The 23,406-nt window shown below is 41.2% G+C and overlaps 1 protein-coding gene across 1 annotated transcript in view; it reads right to left on the bottom strand.

The window, feature by feature from the left end:
* LOC118493469 (adhesion G protein-coupled receptor B2-like) overlaps positions 1 to 23,120 on the bottom strand; it is a 69,119-nt gene extending 45,999 nt beyond the window's left edge. Inside the window, exon 1 of the mRNA XM_035993322.1 lies at positions 22,347 to 23,120. The gene's annotated coding sequence lies outside the window, so the exon portion shown is untranslated. The remainder of the gene's footprint in view (positions 1 to 22,346) is intronic.
* Between the last annotated feature and the right edge of the window lie 286 nt (positions 23,121 to 23,406).

Genomic DNA, 23,406 nt, shown 5'->3' with positions numbered 1-23,406 from the left:
TATAGTCTAAAATGATTTTATTCCCTGTGATTACAAGACAAACCTACTCAGGTGTAAGAACCATATTTATCACATAGTCATCACTTTAACTTAAATGTGGGGACGGTTTAAAGATGTTCGCCTCAACCTTCTTAGATGGATGAGGTTAGAATTTGGGAAGGGTTATAATCATGGCTGTGCAAGACAGGAACATGACTGTGCATTTTCTATTGAAATGTGCATGCATATGATGGAACATCCTGCCAAGAGAGGGCAGGGATGGTGATGAGAGATCATTCCATTTTAACAGCACACGCACACATAGTAATCCTGACACACACACACACACACACACACACACACACACACACACACACACACACACACACACACACACCTTTAAAGAGTGTATAGAGATGAGATTTGGCTGTCAGCCAGCGGAGGATATTACAGCCATAATTCATTACTTGCTGGCCTCGGCTGAACTCGGATTTTACTGGCAGGAATGAATAGTAAAATAAAAAAAGAAATTGTGACTTTCAAATAGCAAAGAGGTTACAGTAAAAAGATGGTGGATATATATTGACGAAAAACTAAAATGATATGATGGTATGGAGAAACTACAGTAAAAAAAAAATCATACAGAAATAATAACAAATTGAATGGAAACTAGGGTATAGTAAGGAAACACACACTCGAACCCAAGAGTCAGGAGGAAAATCAAGAATAAAAAAGTTAAGGTTTGAAAACTTAGAGTTATAAGGTGAATAAAAAGAAGAAAAAAAACATCTTGAAGATCATTCCCTCCTTGTCTTTCTTTGCCCCAACACCGCATGTGTCCTTTATTTACGAGGCCAGTGATGGGTTAGTGCTTTTTAAATGAGCTCCGGAAGAGCTTTAGGTTTTTTCCCTAGTTCCTTTCATTAGGCAGATTAATCCCACTATTAGCCAACAATGCAGAGGATCTCCTTTTCCTTGAAACACACACATTCACATGCATAAACCCAAATACAAAAATATTTGTGTTCTTGGGTACTTGAACAGTAAATGTACATACCTACAAAATGGTTAGGCTAACAGTTAACTGCTGTATGCTTTGATTAGCTCGAGCTGTGTTTTTACACTTCAGCCTTCAATAAAAAAAGATGAATTATGCTCTCATTGAACACTGTTTAAGTCAAAAGGTTTACCGTTTTGTTTTTAATGATTACCATGTCGGAACTAATTCCTACTAAGGCTTAGTATACAGCACATTCCTCTAACTGTAATCCATACCTACTCTGCTCCATTTTCTTGTAAGCACGGCTCATAGACGCCACATCGACACCAGCAACTACCAATTATTGTTCCCACATGGTTGTCCTTTATTGCCAAAGTTTTATTGCTATATGGTTTTTGACAGGCACAGATCTTTAAGAGTCAGTGGCCCTATGTATATAAGCTTTGTATCTCATTAAATTGACATTTTCTGCTTCCAGGGGGGGCCGTTACCCTAATGAATTGGATCTCCAGCACCCAAGCATGCCAAGAGGAACCCAAAAAGGGTGCCATTCACTGAAAAGAGACAAAAAGGATCCATCACAACAGTTTTGATCATAATCATAATAACTGACATTTATGAATCATTATGTACTAGGAAAGAGAGCAACAATCTGTACCTGTGAATGGAAGCTACAAATGTGTTTAATGTAGGTTTGTTTTAAATTCAGCTTATGAGAGGGTTTCAATCAAAGTTCCGATCAAGCAAAAGGGATGTTTGTCAGCCTGTCGTGTAATTAGTTTCCTTAGAGGACTCTCAGATGAATGAGTTGGAGGGCAATGAGACAGGGAGGATGAGTGCCAACAAAGCTAAAAAAATATATATATAATGGTTGAGTGGGAAAGAAAAATCTCAAAATACAAAATCTCTTTCAGCACCATGCCTCCAGAATTGGAGTGCATTTAGAGTTCTTTAAGGTCTTCTCATAAATATGTGATGATTGAATCCACAAAGCCAGCACTGAGTCACTAGACAAAAATGAAAAAGGTAAAGTTAGGGAACACAAGGGGAGAGGGAGGGCAGACGTTTTGTGAAAGAGCTGCAGGACGAGATGGGGCGAGAAAGTGATAGACATTATCACAGTTATCTGGACAATGGCTATCTAGTCAGCAGTTGAATGGTTATTTAATTCAGTAATTCCCTGCCTTTTCTGTCTGATGTAGCCTCGCCCACAGTCCATCATATCCATCACATTAGCTTAAGTACCTCTTTATCGACCCCTAGTGTTATGTTCCAAATATGTTCTTATCAATGGATTATAAATTAGATGCTATTTAACACAATTAACTATAGTAGCCTACTGTATAAAAAGTATTGTCATACTAATACATCAAAGTAGATTGATTTGCTTAAGTTTGCACTTTGAGTGAGTGGATGTTTCAACCATTTATCCATTACTTTGAGTTAACGTTAACTATTTCAACTGCTTACGCTAACTATTTCAACTGGTTACGCTAACTATTTCAACTGCTTATGCTAACTGTTTATCCATTGCTTTGAGCTAGTTAACCATTTAGACTGCTTATTTATTACTTTTGGCTAACTATTTCCACTTCTCTTGCTTGCTAGCTAGTTTTCACATGCTCTCAATTGCACTTAACTGTTGTCAATGCAAGTTGATGGGAAACTTACTGGTAATTGTAAATATAGTAGGCTAAATACCAGCATCACACCAATTCATAATCTTATTTGGCTGTTTTATTGTCCTCTTCAACACCAATATGTAGATTAAAAAAAAAAAAATTCCAATCTTAATTTCTATTTTTTTGTTGTTGAGTCAATTAGTTGGGCTTTCCATGTTGCCTACCCCCTGACATCTGCAGAAGTACCAGTTCCCCTGGAAGGTAAAGACTGATCTAATGAACTATGCCAAATATGTATCCATTGCTTTTATAAATTTCAACTGTGTATGCTACAGTATTTCAACTGTTAACCCATTACTTGTAGCTAATTAACTATTTCCACTGCATATGTTAACTTTTTTACAACAATGTAGCTGTTACTTTTAACTAGTTACCTATTTCAAATGTTTATCCATTACTTTTAGCTACTTCATGTGTGTGGGTGTCTAAAAAAATGGAAATTTTGTTTTACAACTTTCACATGGAAGTAAAGAAGTTTGACGACAACGACAGACAGGGAGAAAGACAAAAAGTATACTGCATGTGTGTGTGTTCGCAGGCTCACAATAATCAGTTTCCAAATCACACACAAAAAACAGGATTTTCAAAGACAGACAGCTTGTAGCCATTGCAGCAGATCTGTAAAGTAAAAATACAAAACATAAAAAAATATTTTATGACAGGTAAGACAAAACAAGGAAAACAAACATCTAATGTAAGCAAGCTTCAGAAATTCTGAGTGTACAGCGTAGGATGAGATCCAGGAGGCGACTGACACGAGTAAGAGAGATAGGAATGGATATCTATACACAGAGGTACGTGTATGAAGACAGAGGAGAGGCTTTAGATGTTAATAAAAGAGCAAAAACATCCCCACATATACGCTCACATCATGTTGGCCTGCTGGCTGAGTCATGAATAAATGGCTGAGTTGAGTGTGTGTATGCGTGTTTGCCCAGTCTACTGTGATGGAACCTGCTGTACTAATGAAACACTGCGGCTCCTCACATTTTCCCTAAACTAACAGGACCTAAGCGAGCACAAAGGAATAAAAACACAGCCGAAGGAAGCAGGCAGCAAGACGGTAGAAACAGAGGGAAAACAAAGACATCTGAAGAGCGTTGCAGCAGACTGACCTCCTCTGGTCACAACAAAACTAACAGAATCATTCTGTATACCTCTTACTCTGCACCCAGATAATAATAAACCTTTGTCCCCAGCGAGGGAGAGGAAGATATGATCATCGAGGGGAGTGAGGAAAGACTCAATGAACAGAACAAAAAGAAGATTAAGCGCTCATGGGAGATGCAAATATATTTTGCACACTACAGCGTCAAGTGTGGCGGATGAAATAATGGAAACCATTAGACAACACAGATAGTAAAGAGGCGAAAATGGACACTTGTGAGAAATATGGACATCTGAAAGACAAAACTGGTGGAGGAAAACTGACATGACTGAGGGGCTGACATGCAGCTGACTGTTGATGTTTTTTGGGTGTTACAAGACACCTCAAACTGTTCCCTTATTGGGTACATGAGGCGAGATAGAGGAGTTACATCGCATCACGAGTGAGTCCAGTAAGCTTTGGTTGGCTTCCACTAAGCGTGCTACACTGATGGATCTGTTAACACCTTATTGCGGTGTAGCATGGCAAAGCCCTCTCACTGATTTTACCCCCACCCCCCGGCTAATCTTTCTATCTCACACAGACAAGACAGACCCAGTGGATGTATCGCCTTCCAATCATCCCATCATAGCTAACCGCAGTCAGAAACTAGGGGCAAGAAAAAGTGCTAGAGAGAGAAATAGGTATCGATTTGATCAGATAAACTGTACCGTTGTGAGCAGGTTTGGTCGTGCTCAGCTTAACACCCAGAAATAGAATGCGAGAAGGAGGGAGTTGGTGTGGGTGGAGTGTTTAGAAGACAAAAACAGGAATGAAGAGGGGAAGCAGCATTCGTGGCTTCTGCAAATAGAGGAAAGATGTTGTTGCAGGTACAACATTTTAGAAACGTGTATGCAGTGGTGGAATAACTAAGGACATTTTCTCATGCAATGTTCTGTTTCTTAATACTTAAACATGACATACTTTCAGAGATAACTATATATGTCGCCACTACATTTTTTTGTCAGCTAAGTTAGGATTTTATATTACAAAACATGTAAATTAAAATGATAAATATTTAATGTGTAAATGGCTTCATTTCCACAAACTACAAATTTACAATTCACCTTACGCAGTAATGGATTAGTAGACTAATAATCAAAATACAGAGCATGATATGATGTACTGTAACAGCTATTGTGCTACATAGTTAACACTTTTAGTTTTGACTTGAAAGTATATTTTGCTGTTAATTTGCTGGCAAATACAAAATATAAAAAAAGACTATATATACACAAGATTTGAAAAGCAGGACCTTTACTTGTAATGGAGCTTTTTTACATTGTTGCATTATATGTACTATATGTGTAGAGTGTCCTCTTTCCTTCTTGCTGTGGTACATTAGAGAGGACATCATGTGTTTCTGTTTTGGCGGCACAAAGTTTTGTGACATCTTTTCAGATCCATATCCTTCATAATATGTTTGCAATCTGTCTACCTAATATTGTCATTCTGTTGCTGAGCTGTGATGTTGAGATTTTATTTCTTCTAGTATTTGCTATCATGTCTATTGGCCATGATAACACTCTCCTCACCAAGTCATTGCAGAGATCTTGGGACACTGCAATGGGGAAAGTAACATGAGGAGTCAGGTTGTAGTCTTGCGTAACCAGACCTATCTCCACAGCGCTATGTCTGTGCTAGACAAAGGTCTGGAAGCACCATTATCATTCTAAAAGGGAAACAAATGCTCTGGCTTATTTGTATTTCTTTAAACCAATTGTAATCGTCTTGGGGGCGCTAAGCCCCAGATGCAGCGACAGTGCCCTTACGGTGCATTAAAGTAAAGAATCTGATACGTGTGTGTGTGTGTGTGTGTGTGTGTGTGTGTGTGTGTGTTAGAGCTGTCTCCCTCTGGCAATGTGACAGCCATACGACTAGTTGTAATTGCCTGCTCCACTCAATTCAGTAAGGGGTTAATAATGCCAGTAGCTTCATATTCCTGCCGCCACCTTCTGCTGTCCAGCTCTGACAGTGGCCCTCACACCAGACGGCCTTCAGCACATACAGTACACCCACGTTGGTAAATGTAATGCTGTAACTGTGTGAAACAGAGTAGATAGAAGGAGAAAGAGGCATACAGAGTCCTATCACTGCACTGCCAGGTGCTTGTATGCGTGCTCACGTAAGCAAATCCACAGTGAGAAACACATACTATAACACACACACACACACACACACACACACACACACACACACACACACACACACACACACACACACCCCTATAAGCACTTACACAATGATTCATCTGATCAGACCTGTACTCTCATCGCGCGCACATATTTACAGCCATTTAACCTTACTTTAAGGGAGACTGCAGACCACATATTGAGTACAGGGCCAGTGCAGTGTAGTCAGTCCTCAGCAGATTCTACAGTGTATGTCCACAGCATTAGCGTGGGTGTGTCTCAACACTTCATACAATATCTCCCACGTCTTTACAGCATGAGAACATAGGTTAAATGCGTTTTAGGTTATTCTTCCAGTACCAGATCCTTAATAGCGATACATATTTTGTATATTTGACATAATCATAAATACCCTGGAAAGCCTTAATGGCAGAGCTACGCATTGGAATCACTTCGGAAATATATTTAGTAGAGGCAAGAGTCCCATTAGCTACATTCTTATCATAGCTTACGCTCTATAGGATTTAAACCACATTTAGTATATCAGGGTTTAACACACCATCAGATACTATAATACACCGATAATCATACCGGCCATCACATCTGTCGAGGAAGTGTAGCATGACTCAGTTGGAGCTTAGATACTTGATGATATAACTTTAGAGATTATATACTGGATTGTATGATATTCACTTAGTTGTAAAATAAGCATTTCAAAAAGTTAAGATATTTCATGACCCTACATCTTCAATATTTTTCAACAGGTAAACACTTTTGTGTGCAATCAAATAGGCCTGCTTTCCTAATTAGAGAAAGCATGGTTGTGTTGCGCATGTTGTGAATTGGTTTTACAAGACGTGCAAGTTTAACAAAGCATCATTTAGTAAATGAGATCAGATCCAACAGGGGGACATTCATAACAACGGGCATTTTAACAAGATACTTTGATGTTTAACATGCTGGTTTGAGAGTGAGATCTGCTCTACTTCCAAAGGATACTCACAAGCACAAACCCTCTCCATTAAGAGACCCACTAGCCCCGCTCCCAAGCGATTGCGAGAGATTGGCAGCATCTAATTACACTCCGAGGCGTACTATTCCTTGTAGGTACTCCAGTAGGGTGCTATTCCACCAAAAGCACTGTTCTGAATCTCTCGAGTCTCTGGCATGCTAGATTTAGGATCACCAACTAAATTGGGTCTGGGAGAAAGGTGCTGATGGTGTGGTGAGAGGAGATTGGGCTGCTATGATACTGGAACTGCAGTTAAAATGCTGTCAGGCTGCAAGCAATAAAACCTATCAAAGCATCACCAGGGATTTTCTTCTTCACAAGAGCACATATAGAGAAAGTCATATGGTACTAATGGCTGGTGTTAATGTTCATGTGCAGTGACCGACTGCGAGTGTACTAAAAGGCTCCATATGTATCTAAGAAGAGATTATGTTTGAGATTATGCTGGTAAATCGGCTATATCCGTGCACACAGATAAGGTTAAAACGTCTTACTGTTAAGATAAAAATGGTTAATACATGTAATATGAGAATACTAAGCACCTGAACTTGATGGATCCATCCAGTTTAATCTGTATTTTTTGTGCATTTACATTTCTACCCTGTCCTTTTATATCACAGTCATCATATTCCATTCGCCGTCCAAATCAGAGGGTTACATTAATTGCCTTTGCGAGTCCCAACCAGCAAGAAGAATGACATAGCAACAGGGAGCTCCTCTGGAGAAAAGCATAGCTCAGGAAGTATTCTCAGATAAGGGCATCTGCTGTAATTGTAATAGGCCAAGATTTGATGTGGCACATGTCATGCTGTGTGTATGTGTCGCAGCTGAGTGGGAAGCATGGCATGTGTGTGACTTTGCACATTGTGCAAAGCTCAGAAGAAACGTTCTAATTCAACAGAGAAATAATAGAAAAGATGCAGGGAACATGCATGCAGTTATGTTCCTGCAGAGACAGGGTGCCACTGTGGAGTTGTTATCTGTTCGGCATGTAAAGCCGGTTTAAACACCAGCGAGCAGATGCGATGTTAAATCCGATGAGTGGCAACAACTGCTGTGATACGCACTCTAGATATGGTGCGAAATCTAAGTGTGTGCACTAAAATTATTAGAAAAATGAGTGTAACATTTGCAGTGGATAGCCACAGGCACACAGAAGCAACAACGGAAAACCTCAAAGTATAACAAAGGTTAAGCACAGTTTGGATGTGAAATGAAAAAAGAACAAATGTATTACTGATTAAATTATAGTCATTTGATGAGAGAACTATTACTGTTAGCCGTGTATCAGGGAAGGGTTCTTAAACGGATAAAACAGTATTCCAAGCCTCCACACACACACGGAAACCTTTTACCTCTTAATTGTTCCATCTGCTGTTTAAGAAGATGCCTTATGATGCTGCATCAGGGCTTCTCTGGATATTATGCATTAAAAAAGATCAGGGCTGGGTCAATCACCTTCTGATTCCCAGAATAGCTAACTCTTACGGACATACAAGGTTTCTGCAAGACCCGGAGGCAGCTCATTACAATTTGAGCAGAGGAACACCGACTGATTAACAACTCAAATTGCACTGTATGGCCATGTCAGAGTCCCTGTGAGCACTAGCTAAATTTGGCCAAGCAGTACAGTATATCACAAAGCTTTATCTTTACACTTGGCCAACAAACAATTTAATTTACACCCTCTATTTACTGCAAACCAAAACACCTCCATGTCAGCAGAGTACACTCATGGGAGTGGTTTCAGCACAGACCAAATAAGATGAAACAAAATCAGAGCTCCAGCTATCATATTAGGTGCTCTTACTTTCTATAAACCGCATGAGCCACAAGTGGGGATGTTGTTATGCCTTAGTTTATCTGTGAGAACCTAACATGCTTTAAGATGGTCACTGAAAAGATCTTACGAAATTAGATGATTCATAATATACCTACACGTTTGATCATTATAAATCATTGTTATTAGTTGTGCTACATCTACACACTTACGTACTTTCACATATCCAGTAGAATAATATTTACCCCTGAAAGAAAAAAAGACTTTGATTTAGGTTATAGGGAAAGGTTGAGAACTAAAATGATGAATGATGAATTATATGATAACCATATAATCTATCAACGTATACATACAACAGCTCGTATATCTTGCAAAAAGTTATGCTCAATTTTCTGTGCTTTATTCTAGAATGTGCGCTTGTGCAAGCCCCTGCAGTAAATAACCTATTTAGGCAACAATACCACTTGGTTTACGTAAGTTACATCCGTGGTTGTTAGTTAAGTATGTTAGTAATGAAACAAAAGTAAGTTAAAATAAGTAAACGTTGACTTTTGCTTTTATGAGAAACGAACAGCAGTCTCCTGGCTGAAAGTCCTGTGTTTGTTGACGCTTCCATTCACTCCAACCTCCTCCCTACGCAGACTCTTTACACTAGGTCACTTGACTGCACGTCCTGGCTCACGATTACATGGGTTATATACAAATTAATTAGTATTAATCTATGATAGAAATTAAATTTTAATGCTAAAATCTCAGATTGACATTTTTACATTTCTGTTTATGTATGCAAAAAACAAGTGGTAGGCATATTTTTTCACTTTGAACAAAGCCAGGCTATCCGTTTCCCCCTGCCTCTGATTTAAAGGTGCTGTAGGTAGGATTGGGAAGATCCAGGACTTAGAAATTGTTGATGTTCACATTTTTTCACTCAGTCTCTCCCCCCTTTCTGTTAAAGCCCAAAACGGTCTCCTAAGCCCCTTCCCCCACAAGGGAGAATGAATGCGTGTGCATGAGCAGTGATTGACACGCAGTTAGACACCCTCCCCCCTGGCCCTGATTGGTGCATCTGAACAGGGAGCTGTGGATTTTTGCAAATCGCACTACAGGCTGTAGGTGGTGCCAGAGGAGCTGGATATCTTTTTTAAATGACCTGCTTCATGTAGTTCTACTCGAACATAGGGTCAGTTTCAACAAATATGACAGAAAGTTAGTTTTATAAATCTTACCTACTGCACCTTTAAGAAAAATTAAGCTGATGTTAACCTAACTCCAACTCTGCATAAACGCCATGAGGTTGATATTTATATTTTCTACTCCCTTTCAGAGAGAAAGCTAATTAGGATATTTCCAAAAATGTTGAGCTACTCCTTTCACCTACCGTCATACTATTTCAGTGTCAAATCCTACCTGTCCATTAAACCTACAGTGCATTTCTGGAGCAGCTGTTCATAATGCAGATTATCATTACTTGCGCATATTAAAAGTAAAGGTTTCTCTCATACAATAATGCTGTTAAGTGTATTATGCTGGCCTTTTGTTAGTTCAAATTCAAGGTTTTCTGTATGTTTCAACACGATCTCACGGCAGTTTGTGTAATTGTCACGTTATTTTTAATCTATTGATTCGTGTACAACAACACGTTTATCTCGTTCTGCCACCTTGAGACGCACACAGCATGTAGATGGTACAGATAAACCACATTGATATATAAATATTGATGCCTTCACGCAGTGTGTGGGAGCGTACTGTTTAATTACATTGTTGGCCTCTGCAACACTCATTTCATCTACCTGTCTAATTGTTGTGATGGTATCCCTGGTGATGCTTTGATAGGTTTCATAGCCACATGATGACACAGCCTCTGGTCACGATGTTAAGTGTGGAGGAGGTAAATTACACAAGGCATCTGCGAAGGGACTGCAGTCCGGCTCCAAAGATCTGCATTTCTCTGTGGTACAGCATGAAAACAAAGTCATGTTATTAACCGCAGTAACTCATTTATAGATGTTTAAAGCTGAAAGGCTTAACCCGATTTGCTTTGCAGATTTTTTTTCCAATATTATTGTTTTCCATGTTCATACAGTACATGTGCTCAGTTTCCCTTAAGATGGTAAATTATTAACACATGAACCACGAAGGTCCTTATGAATAATGGTCCTTTGGCCACATGGGCCATAGCGCCATGGCCATTTCCATGAAACTTGGTAAACATATCTTCTGCACTTGCTTCAGAAAAATAAACAATGGTTTTAAACACTGGGCTTATTATTAGAAAAGCCCGATATTGTTATTAAAAAGGGACACCAAGGCAAATCAAATTTGGCCGATAAGGAATACATAACACCTGAATAAACAAATTCTCCATAAAATTCCATTAAATTCAGCACACATAATCCCATGGTTTGTGAGCAGAATGGAATAGCAGCAGTTCCTCCCTGCTCAAAACATTCTGTATTCCCTATCTTCCCAGCTACTGTTGGTTTTATATTTGCTGCTCCCCACTTGCTCTCCAGTAATTCTGGGAGAAAATCTGCTCCAGTCCTTCTCCATAGCAAATGTGATGAATTCTGCCCTTCAGTTGTATTATACAGCACAACGTGGAATTTAAAAGGTAGGCGTAAAAGCATACAGAGTAAAGATGCTAACATAAGCACACATGTCCAAATTTGCTGCATGTGGCAAAAACAGACAAAGATGTGTCAAAATGTGTGAAAATATTTTAACTCCAGCACATTATCGCAGTTACCCCCAGGCTGTAAAGAAGTGTTGTGACTCCACTTGATACGGGCACACAGACAGCAACAAAAGACGATGGTCCAAAGGAAAATACTGTCACACACTCAGACACACTTCACAAATAGACACTTTGTGTTGTCAAAACCCTAAGCAAATATCAGCACTGCCATTCAGGAATGCATACACTTGATGTCAGTGACCAAGAGACTGCAAATGCACAAGAGCAATCAAATGCACTTAGAGGGAGCAAGAGAGAACACCAACACCACGACTTTCAAAAAAGGTACTTCACACAAGATCACATTGCTCCACTTGCTGCCACTCTGCAACACTTACATACCCTGCGAGGTCCAGGCCACTCTATGGGTTGAAAATGGAAGTTCTGCTGAAGTACTGTTGATTGAAGTTGGCATGTGCTATTACATATAATTTGTGCATTATTTTGCTCCCGAGGTCTACTCTGTAGCAGTTCTCCCAGGCTGTGTACCATTTTGACTAGCACTACCAATAAAATACGCTGGGCTGTAATGGATGGAGTCTACCAATTCTGGCAATGGAAATGGATTAGTACATAGCCTCAGAAGCAATGCAGCCTTGTTCTTTGGTGGGGAATAAAGAATGCAGGAGGTTCTATGTCTAACAATGCTGGATAGTTAACACTTTTCAAATAATACAAAAACTGCCAAACCTGATGTCTAATTATTTAAGCTGTTTAAATCTCTAAGAAATATATGAGCCTGAATAAAAAGTGATTTGTAAGCAGTCATGTTAACTTGAAGTCAAATCTGTTGCTTTCTCTACTTAACTCAAAGTAGCCAAATAAGGAGTAAATATACTTGTTACCAAAAAAAAAATCTCCTATACAAAGACAAAACTTAAAATTTGACATTGGGCATTGCATAGTCTTCTGTGGCTCAAGTAGGAGCTGTGCGGAAATCTGATAAACTGCCTAAAGTGATGTCACTTCAGTCAGTGTCAGTTGGGGCTGAAAACTACAATTTTGAAAATAAATATAAAAATCCAGGGGTGTGGAGTTAGAAAGAAGTGAGTATACCAGACCTCTGCAGCCCGCTCCTCATTTCTGGTTGAGGTAAGCGGGTTGAGGCTACTTCACTTGCTACTAGCGCAACACACCTGAATTGTCGGTGGTCGATTGTGGCCAACGTATGCGCTTGGTATTGACAAAGAAGCAGAATGTGTGGAATACAAAAATACGATATCTTAGTTTCAACGATGACAATGTTACAGGAGTGCAGCGCTAAATATGTGGGGTACTTCTTTAACAAGATGCTGACATTGTTTTTCTTTACTGACCTACATCAACTCTACTTCACTCCTTAAATGAGTCTGTTTAACAGTATCAACAATTACTTCATGAATATATGCAGACTTTTATCCACAGTAGAGAGCAACATTTGCATGCAACTTTCTTAGTGCAGTCTAAAGCTATCACAGTAGAACCTCTGAACATCTCTCTCACTTGTTCGCTTTCTCTCTCTCTGTGTAATGCTTGGGGTAATTCAAAATAAATCAGGTATTAGACATTGAAGGATGCATATTTTCTTCAGAGTGCCAACAAATATACATGGACTCACCCAGAAACACACAATCCATCTCCATTAATCTCAAGCCCTACATTTTTAACATGTACAGAAAACGATGATTATACAGTATGCACCACTGGGATTTGGTTAATCCTCTCCATGGCAACTCTGCACTGTCAAATGTACACACCTGCCACACTGTGATTCTACCCAGCATGCCTCTGGGCTGGAATTCCACCTGTCCACTTTGTTTCATCTAAAATACACAAGACACAGCTTTGACTGGACCTGGGGGGGGTCACACGTGCACGCACGTGCACACACACACACACACACACACGCACACGCACACACACACACTAACAAAACATGAAAACTGGCAGCACATAAAAATCACAGCATGTTACCACTGAATGCCTGCCAGATTTTTTTTGTCTTAACCTTTATTCAAACAGGCAAGCAGAGCACATTCCAAAGAACACACTTTATGTACAGCAACAGCCTATGGAGTTGTTGAAGCCCTTATGCAAGGTAATCTTACTTTCTCATAAATGTTCTCACTCTTTCACCAAAGACAAGTGTCTTTGTGTGCTTCACCTAGCAAAGTATTGGGAAAGATAATGATGATTGTGAAAGTCAGGACTTTCTATGATTGTTACTCTAATCTACCAAGAGGTAGGGGGCATTTAAGGAATAGAAAGTGTAGCAACACACTCACAATTGCAGCAACACAAATCCACAGTGTTGACCAAATACATTAATGGAAACATCATTGTAATGCCTTATTTACATAAACCTCCTCTGGATGTTGCTGCTGTAATACAAATGTCTTTAATATTTTTTTTTCAAAATAAAACCCTGCAGTAGGGTCCACTGTTGTGATATCTCATTGTTTCCCACTAAAAGCACTTGGATGCACAAGACATCGTATTTACCAAGCCTGCACTAGCAATGGACACACACGCACACATCAGATCCCATTAGATCACACCACACAGAAGTCCAGGCTTCTTCCATCTGCTCCGGCAGAGCACAGCATTTCACTTGTTGGCCCGCAAACACAAACAATTGGGCCGATGGGTGTCACAGCAGGGCACTCTGCTGATGACGAAGCCAATGTGCTAAGGCAGATGAGTTTGCGCCCTCTGAACACTGAGTTAAGCAGTGAAACTAGCCGCCTGTTTGTGCGTGAGCTGCAAGGTGTAGCAACTGTATATGCATTTCTGTGGATGTGGGGAGTGTGGACATCTCCTCACATAATAGAAGTGAGCACAAATAGAGAAGAAGGTTTTTCAGATTGTGTGCATGGTAATGTTATGGCAATGGCAAGAATACAGAGACATTATACAGAGAGGCATAGAGATGGGATGGAAATGAAATGGTAAGACTTGTTCAGTAAGTTGCTAAGAAGCAACCAAAGAAAAAGCAATCATGAAAACGCATTAGCTTAGGCAAGCCTCACGGGCCCTCCTGTACTGCATTATAAAATAGCAGCTTTAGATGCTCTGAATCAATACAATCTGCCAGCTTTTGCTCTTTCTTCATCCCCAAGGGCCACACATTATGAAAAACATTACATAAAAGGCAAATATTACAGCTGGGATGCAGTCAGTCAACAAACAGGAGCGTGTGCAAGCACACTCACAAACAGATCCACGCACACCAAGTAACAATCTGAAATTGCTCAGTCATTGCCTGGCAAAAACTCTGTGTTCATCTTTGCACAAAGAGAGTTATTAACACAAAAAACTCATTGAATTAACTGTTCTCTATGGTTGTATTGTGGCAGTTTCTTATCCCTCACACAATCGATATTAATCAGATATGTGAATTATCCCTGCAATTCTAAGCAATTAATTTGTTTTCTCTTCCCCCTCATCCTCCTGCAACCCAAGCCTATATATTCCCAAGGAGATCCATCTTTTCACTTTTCTTGCCAAAGGTTTAATTAATTGTAGAGAGCAAGTCTATAGGGCCGGTGTTTTTGTTTCCTGTTGATTTTCCTTTAGCCTTAGCCTCGCCCAAGCCCAGTCACCCTTATAGAGCGCCCCAAAACAAAATGGCACTAACTGCAAATATTGACACAGTCACCTGGGGGCAGTGCCAAATGAATGCCGCCCCAGTGACAGGGGCATCTGTGACTCCAAATGGAGCATGGCAGAGCATACGAAGTAGGATGGCATGATATATGACGCTTAGGTGAGGAGGAAAGTAGATACTTGCCCTTTGAAAATCTTTCACCTCTTACTTCTCCAGATTTTTTTTTCTCTACTGGGCAACTTCTGCATGCTGGTATATTCATCTCTTTTAGCCTAAAAAAATCCTCACATTTTATGATCCTTTTTCTTCTTCTTGGCCCTCTATCCCTTGCTAAGAAGTGGCCGTTGATGGCCAATGTGAATAGCTGACAGCAGAGTTTCTAGATGTGGCAAAGAAAAGTCATAAGCCTCGTTTTTGGTGCATGTTATTGGAACAAGCTCACCAGACCACTCTGACAAAAGAAGATAGCCATACCCAACTTAAAATAATACATCAACCAAGGCCTTATACTGTAAGTGCAGTGTACTCCTGGATAATCATATCTGGTCACTGACAACTTTAAAACAATCAAAAAATGCCAAGATTGGATCACATAAGGATAATATTTTACTGTAATAGGAAAACAGTAGAATGAATTAATGGCTATAGAACAGAAGGAAGCAAGATAGGAGGAGGAGTAGAGTGCTGGAAGCTTGTTAGGTAAAGGCCTGGGAAGAGGAGGAAGTGTGTGCTCGTGTATGTAAGGGGGGGTGTCAGAGGAACAATGGCCCAGCCAGGGTGCAGTGATCCAGGCAAGACCAAGCTGTTGCCTGGCCCCTACTCCATATACACTTTTTAAACAGCATGCATGTGTGCACACACAAATACACATGTGCCACTAGCACTTTGAATACTGTATATTTTCCCTGTGTGTGTGTGTGTGTGTGTGTGTGTGTGTGTGTGTGTGTATCCCCTTGCACATTTGCCCATCAGAGTTGCCCCTCAGGGAAATAGAGATGTGTAATAGAGAGACATAGGTGAGGGAGAGATGTGTTTAAGAGAGAAAGATTTAGCATTGCCGGCATTAGTACATGACGTGTGGGCTGATATTGAAGATGTTATTAGTATTACATTTACAGGTCTTATAAAACTGTCACTGAACTGGCTGGTTTTCATACATCTTCAGCTGATATGTGTCACACTGTCATTTGGTTTGCATTTCCAGCAGCTGCTCAGATGATCATTCAATGACAGCACAGTCATTACGCGCAGTCTCATTTCTCTGACCCATTTAACCTTCCTGCTGTGCTTCGGTCAAAATTGACCAATTTAAAAACTTAATTCTGTAAAAAAAAAAGTGTTTTTTTCCTCATCTCATTGCAATGAGATTTCCCTCACACTTTAAATTTAAGGATTTAAAAAGATTTTATATTATGTTTAATCAAAATTTCAAGCAAGGAGTTTTCACAACCAGTTACAGCCACACATCAAAACAGTCAGATATCCCAATTCTCCCCTCATGGGACCCAAAAATTACAACCCTTTACGCCTGCATACACAAAAACATTGCATCCACCCACAACATGTCACCTTGCTACACTGATTAGCTCTTGTACTGTAGCTTTGTAGCATTAACGCGTCTCTATCTTGCCAACATGTCATTCTGCGGTAGTAGCGTCACAATAAGTAAGCAGATGACTGTAGCTTTGAATAAGGCACTTGATCAGGAAGATTAGCACCTGCAATGCAGGAGCTAATGAGGATCCTAAATAAACAAACAAACAAATCTGACGGGGAAATTTTGGCCTAGAATAACAAGGAGCTCCTCGTAAGAAGGCTCTTGCTATAAGGAGATAGAGAGATCTCTGGAGATGTCGGCGGACACTGGCCTCAGCCAGATTGGCGAGGACCACACAATCCCAGTGCAGAGGGTTTTGATTTTGGAATAACTCCAGCCGAAAACAAAAGAAAACACTAACAAAAAGATGGCAGATCTGCACACTCAGAGATGTGAAAACCAGCATCATGGGCCACAAAGGCAGGCAGTATGTTCTTATGCAAGCTACATGCTATTACTATTACATACTGCAAATAATGTCCATGAAGTCACACACACACACACACTTGTAGCTATACAGGTTGTTCTCATTAACCATGGTACATATAGCTATGAAATGTAAAGCACTGTAATTCACACGTATTACACATGTATTGCTGTATACACCACAATGACTGCTGCTGTATAAAGCTGCAGACACACTGACCATACGGCCAACCCTTAGCAGAAAAGGCAGTTGGACTGATCAGTCTCCCCGAGTTGGTCAAAAAAGTTCCTCGGAACACACCAAAGCAACGAGACGTAATACGTCTCCATATCAGCAGGAGGCGCTAATCTGTATTGTCGCCCAAAAATGAAAACCGGCAGCTGGTTTCTCCGGAAATTCAAAGACAGACTGTCATGGTGGCTTGTTCAGAATACGATCTCATATTGTACTAAAATAGTTCACCGAAACGTGTTTCTGAAAACATTTTAAGCGAGAAATAGGCCATGTAGTTGCTGAATCTGTCTTCATTTCAGATCGACAAAGGTCAGTTCAAAAGATTTTCGTCAGATTTTGAGAGACTCTAGTCACGCTCATTCCACTCTCCATTTCCGAGGTTAGCACTCTACCAATCAGATGGGTCATTTGAGTCCAACTGCCGGCAGTGCCCGCCCCGCCAATTATACATGTCAAATCGGCCAAAATGAAGGCCGATGGCCCCTCGGACAGACGAAGGCATGGAACACACCGAACAGACTCGAGTCACTGACCTCGCCAGACTGTCCAACAGCCAATTATCGGCTTGGCGTGTCTCGGGCTTTAGAGCACTCTGTGTCATAAAACACAGGGCTTTCAAGCAGGAGAGCAGAGTTCATGTCCCAGGGAAGACTTTCACCCAGGAAAAGTGTCATATTCGGGGAGTACTATTTAAGGGGACCGGTGTTTAAATCCAAACCAGTCTTTTTTTCTAATCTTAACTAGTGGTTTTGGTGCCTAAACTTCAAGGACAATTCCGGCGCAAAACGAACCTAGGGTTTATTAACAGATGTTACCCACTCGATCGTTCTCTGGGACATGTTTTCATGCTAATCGAATGTGTTTGTAGCATGAACGAAGCTAGCGCGGACCACTGATTAGCTTACAACGCTAGTATTCAGGGCACAAGGAAAGTAAAAACAAATCGCTATTTATACCACTAAAAAGGCTCAAAATATCACCAAACTTCAACGGTAGCATAATGAGGGTCCCTAAATGTTAACCGAAGCATTGAGAACATTATAAGTGTACAGACAGTTTATTGAACGAAGAGCTGCGGGAGCTCCGTGAAAGGGCTATGAGAGAGAGAGAGAGAGCTATGCCACAACAGAGCCTTGTACTTCGGGAAACTGGTGGTGTACCTGTGGACATTGTGAAGCTATGGCCACCGAACAGGAGTGTCTGAGTGGGACCTGTTGCGTCGCGACACACAAGAGACGCAGTGTTTTGTACAGTCTGAAGATCCCCCCCTCTCTGATAAACAGGGCTGTACTTGAAACTTTTTTCCATGTCCCGAAAATAAATTGGAGACAGTGACCCAGACTGGAGGGACCAGATGGACAGTTATCCACTGAGTAAGTACACTAGACAAGTTATGCAGAGTGTGATTATTTCAGATATATTGAGCAAATTGCTTTTGATTTTAGTTTGCATCGCCAGCTGTAAGTCATGACTGGTTTTCAAGACGGTGGCCGCACGTAAACATGAACGCGAGTGTCTTTATAATGTATCTTTTCAATAAACTGTCTGTACACTTCACACTTCTTCTTCAGTTCTCAATGCTTTGGTTAATATGCAGGGACGCTCATTATGCTACCGTTGAAGTTTGGTGATATTTTCAGCCTTTTTAGTGGTACAAAATAGCGATTTGTTTTTACTTTCCCTGTGCCCTGAATACTAGCATTGTAAGCTAATCAGCGGTCCGCGCTAGCGTCTTTCAAGCTACAAACACATTCAATTAGCATGAAAACATGTCCCAGAGAGCGACAGAGTGGGTACACATCTGTTAATAACCCCTAGGTTCGTTTTGCGCCGGAATTGTCCTTTAACTGTCGTTGACGCATGGTCACCTTTTGTTTGCTAAACTTAACTGCAAAGGCCTCTGAAACGACAGACCGGTCATGCGACTGGTTGTAACGTGACCAGCCGGCTTTTTGAGTAACCCGTCTTTGGATTCTGCTGCCACGCCATATCCAATAGGGTTAACTGAATATTTGTTGTGGTGCTCACACTATTTAAAAAATGAAACAACTGATTTATTTTAAAAAAGTAGTCTGCCGTACTGTGGGTAACCCACAGAGTATGCTGTCAACAGTAACCCAGATATTGTTTCTGTAAAAACATGTTGTGATCGATTTTTTTTAAATGCATTTTTTTGCCATGATCGCTTTCCAGGGTGCTGGATCTGGGGCTGCTCTGGGTGTCCCACTGACATTCAAGCCGGTGGACAAGAATCCCATTGGCCAATATTTTGCTTAGACCGATCACCCTCATATCTTACCTCACCCTAACTAGCTGACTATATACAGTATATCTTATTGGTTCAGATCTTGGTGTCTGGTGACACCAATGCCAAGCTCCCTCCACTCCAGTCAGCCTCACTAAGAGAGTTATTTAGTTAGTTCAGTTTTCCTGCCCATTCTTGCAGTAGATTTTCTGGTTTTTCATTGACTTGACTGAATGTTTTCTGCAGTGAGAAATTACACATGTAGTGTGTTCTCTGCACCTGGGTCCAGTTAGGATTTTTTTTTTTTTTTTTATGTAGAAAGATTAAAAAAATTCTAGAAATCTGGTCAAAATAAAACCAAAACTATCTAGCTCAATACCACTAGCGGTTAATGAGAATTCTTTTCTTTTTTTTTTTAAACTGGGTGAATGGGTGGAGTGCACTTTGATCGAAATTAAAGCAGGAAGCAGCAATCAAAGCAGGTGTAATGGTTTAGAAGTCATACTCTTGATTTGTTTTATAAATATAAAATATAAGTCTTGTGTATTTTCTAAAAGGAACATAAAGGTTAGAATGATGTTTTGAACACCACGGAGGTTAACGCAGGTATGATTTCCATGGGTAATTATTTGGTGGAGAGTTGTGGCACACACTGCAAATTAGCCAAAATTAGTCTAAATTAGATGTTTTTCTCATTATAAGGAGAGAATCCTCAGCACTTTATCTGAAACCATATTTTTTTTAAAACAAAATCAAACCAGTGCTGCATTGGGAACCGATGTTCTCTGAGCTCATTAGTCACTGCTTCACATGTTCTCAGAATAAACATAATACAGATCCTTTAAATGGATACTATAAGCAAGCTTGGACGTTTTGGTTGTAAATGATATTAGACTCAGACACTTTGCCACAGCTTTCCTGAACCAATGCCCCTGACCACCCTTTGTCCTCTACACAGCAGGGTTAAAAAGGAGCCTTCTCTCACATCCGACACATCAGCCATCAGCAATGGGTTGCTCATCTCTGCTAAAAGGGGACATGGCCCTGCCGGCTCCATTATTTCCGACAGCATGCCGGAGAAATAAAACAAAACAAGGTTATTCACTGCGTTTAAAAAAGAAGAGGCAATGTTATGGTTATTTGCTGCTTACATTCAGGGTGGAGGCAGGCAGGGATACAGCACAAAGAGCTCTCCAAAGGAAAAGTCAGTACAATATTACAATATTCCTTTATTCCATACTGTGTAGTTTTCTTGATTGTTTTATTGCTTTAGAATATGAATATACAGGCTAAATCTGACATTTTAATCCAAATGGTGCCAAGAACCAAAGAGACAGGCACTGCTCATGAATCAGTGTCCCCGTTAAATAGCCTACACCAGTTCAGCCATGGGCTGCTGTAGCAGTCTGGTCTGACTTAGTGGTGGAATAAGTAGAATATTGTGGGAACTTGTTCAACATGCCACATATGGCTACTTGGGGAATAAAATAATCGAGGTCGCTGCTGCCATGTGTGTTAAACCCTATTATAATGGGGCTTGATAGTAGTTTGTTTGAGGTGCGTGCGGAGAGAGCGCGCGCACACACACACTGCATGCTCAACAGATGGGTAGAAACGAGAGGGAGAGAGAGCGGATGCTGGAGGCTCCTTGCACTCTCGTTGTTGCGTCCTGGGTGCCATTCCTGTTCAGCGTCACAGGAGCCACCTGCTCGCTACCAAGGGGACGACGACGACAAGGCCAACGTCTGAGGAACCGTTTTGTCAGACTCGATAAAAAAAAACAAACATACATACTTTTCATTCAACTGAAAATAACACGGAATATGGAGGAACCATGGTTACAAGAAGCGGCACTGCGGCAGACGCACGCCACAGTCTGAGGCGCTCACAAATAAATCGGACCTCAGTGCGTGATCAGGTAGCTTTCAAAGGGCTTTCTGTTGCGTGATGAGATGCCCCTCCCCCCCTTTCAATCCCCAGTGCACGCTCACTGGCGTCTTTGGTACATCCTGTCTCTTTAGCATTCAACGGGAGAAGGCACCCACTCATCCAGGAGCACGGGCGGGAAGAAGCATCGGCATCAGCCCTCTAACCTAACACTATACGTGAATCAGGCCACGGACGAGACATCCTCCTGCCAAGAATCATCTCCACTCATCAGGGACACTGCTAAAGAAAGCTTCGCTGCGGGTGTTGGAGCTCAGATTTAAAAATGTTATTTTAAAGTCAAAATGGCATCGTGGAAAACTCCCAAAAGAGAGAACACCATCATTGTGCGTGCCTGTGCGTGTGCGCGCGCGCGCGCGCGCGTGTGTGTGTGTGTGTGTGTGTGTGTGTGTGTGTGTGTGTGTGTTTCTTTTGGCCACTGCGCAAAGTTACAGGTCTGCCAGCGGCTTTAGAGGCTATCATACAGCTCGCTGTGTCTCCCACTGAGGGATTCAGCATTCAGGAGGCTGCTCAACTAATGGGCTGTAATTCAACTGCTGAGATGTATTTGGGGATTTCTCTGTTACCGGTACTTCCGTTCAGGTTCACAGATCACACATCCCCGCGGATAACAGCCGACATACTTCAGTCTAGTAAAACAGCGCGGACTGGCGAACATGATGGTTTAGTTTCTCTTTCAATCTGAGACTATGCGTCATTAAAACCGGACTACACTTATCTTTACAGGAGGATGTCAAGAATCAAACAAATTAATAAACCGTCAGACAGCAAAGCAATCTGGAGTCCATGGCGCAAGAAACAGTAGCCTAAAGGGATGTCGAGTTTAATAGATAAGATACATTACCTGATCGCTGTCAGCAGTAGTTATTTGATGCGACGGCTATTCCCCGATCGGTTCCGTGGATACAAATTAAGTTTCCCATCCATGGCACGTCTCAGATGGAGAGGGAGACTATCATTCATTCACACTCGCTGCTGCGCGGATTCTTCTCCCCACAAATGTTCTCTGTCAGGCATGCCACTTCTGCGCCTCCGAAACGGACCAAAAAAAGAAGTGTAAATAAATAAATAAATGAAATTAAGGAAGGATTGCTAAGGAAAAAAAATCATAAAGTACGGAGAAGAACGGAACAAAAGGACGCAAAAAAGGCAATGGCAAAAACAATGAAAAGAGGTATCGTCGCTTTTGGAGATGTCCAATTTTGTTAAAAAAATAAATCCACGTCATATAATCTCCATGGTTTTTGCGCATATAGGCAAGCTTGTATATTCCAATGCAATGAGAGGACCCGCTCACAGGCAGCCGCGCCGCAGCAGCAGGGGCTGAGTTGAATAACGGGTTTTTTTTCTACTGATGCCCGGTACTCCAAGTCCAGTGAAGCTCTTCATCTGAAGCAGAGGTTGAAACAGAGGGAGGGGAAAAGGAAACATATATTTTAAGTCTTACTCCGTTTACTGTCCCTATTTTCTCCTCTTCCCTGTCAGAGGGTGAAATGTGTCTGTGGCTCTCGCCTGCTCTGGCATCTAGGATAGGTATCCACAGGCAGCGGCTCACAGTCGGGCATCTGGCTTCCCTGCAGTCGCTTCACAAGCGGACGACAGAGATGCGCGCCCTCGCTGCCCTCCGCCGGGGATCCGTCAGGCGCGTTCACAACGAAACCCTTCCTCCCTCCCGCTCCTCCTACCCCCACTACCATCGCCCGTAGTGACGTCAGCACGCGCAGTTTTCCAAATACAGCAAGTACACACGCAGAGACGTATTCAAAATCCACTTCTTCCACTTATTTGTAACATGAGCCACGTTTCCAAGTTTGTTTGGCCATCAGTCCATAACCAGGCTACATCTGCAGTTTGATCACTTGAAGTTTACTATTTGCATCTTTGGACTAACAGCAGTATTGCTC

This window comes from Sander lucioperca, chromosome 16, assembly GCF_008315115.2.
Source record: "Sander lucioperca isolate FBNREF2018 chromosome 16, SLUC_FBN_1.2, whole genome shotgun sequence".
Lineage (NCBI taxonomy): Eukaryota > Metazoa > Chordata > Actinopteri > Perciformes > Percidae > Sander > Sander lucioperca.
The sequence above is the reverse complement of the archived record's forward strand: the minus strand, read 5'-3'. Positions and strand labels throughout refer to the sequence as shown.